At 32.0% G+C, this 1142-nt stretch overlaps 1 protein-coding gene across 5 annotated transcripts in view; it reads left to right on the forward strand.

Moving 5' to 3' along the window:
* Pds5b (PDS5 cohesin associated factor B) overlaps positions 1–1142 on the forward strand; it is a 263841-nt gene that overhangs the window by 66564 nt on the left and 196135 nt on the right. The gene's annotated exons all lie outside the window — the stretch shown is intronic.

Below are 1142 nucleotides of genomic sequence, written 5' to 3' on the forward strand. Positions count from 1 at the left end.
CCGGTAGGTTTTTAATTACATCTCGTATTTCATTGGCTGTTATTGGGCTACTGAGAGTGGTTATATCTTGTCGATTCAGCTGTGGTAATTTGTTGGGTGGATATAAATTAACAAACAGAAATTTAATAAGATACATGTAACAATTTAACAGAACCTGATAATCTATTTTCTTTTAATTTTCCTCAAATTCAACTTTGAGTCATTCCATCATGGAGCTTATAAGGAAATTAACCAACATATGCATAATACAGTTGAATGTCAAATAAGTACTAATGACATACTAAATTCTCCTATAATGCAATTATGAAGAATCTTCCAGAAACTTGTTTTGTATGTAGAAAAGTGTTAAGACTCAAATATTCAACTCAATATAAAATAAGAAACTAATTTGTTAGGCAGAAACTGCTTCACCTTTTGCTTATGAATGATTTTTAGCTGTAATATCACTGAGCTGAACAAATAAGTCACCTTTGAGTACACAAGAAAAAATAAACACATGCTAAGTGGATAAAACACTACTACAGATTTGCTAGACCGTCTCTAACACTTCAGAAGCTTAGCGATTTAGAGTATTCTTCCATTAACTGCAAGAAAAATTAAATGAGAAATTCCATTTTTGAGATCACAACTATGAAGTCATGTTATACAAATTCTGTATTTGTGTGCAAAACATGAAACACATTTACCTCTTTTCCTTGCTTAGTCTTATCAGTCATCTAGAAGGACTTAATATATACCTTTCCAAGAGACCCAGACTGAGATGTATTTATATAACTTCAATAAACCTCAGCACAACAGTAATGAGAGATGCAGTATCTGTTTGCTATGGGTCAAGACAACAAGGAAGGAGGTCATAGGAAAGAATAAATCAAAACTCTTATAACTAAAAAACTACTTGTTTACATTTCACCATGGCGCCACCTTCATTTTCACATAAGCATGGTAGCATAATTCAAGCTCAATAAACAGAAATATTCATATTTAAAATTTACACTGACTTTCAATCATCACCATATTAACAACCAAAACAGTTAAACACATAGGAAAGGGTACTATTAAACCACTTTTCTGGAGTTGGTTTCTTGACGCATTAACTCATTTTTTATAGAAAAGGGATAGTGCATCTCAGTTTGCTTACAAGC

Source organism: Octodon degus, unplaced genomic scaffold, assembly GCF_000260255.1.
Source record: "Octodon degus isolate 3935 unplaced genomic scaffold, OctDeg1.0 scaffold00038, whole genome shotgun sequence".
NCBI lineage: Eukaryota > Metazoa > Chordata > Mammalia > Rodentia > Octodontidae > Octodon > Octodon degus.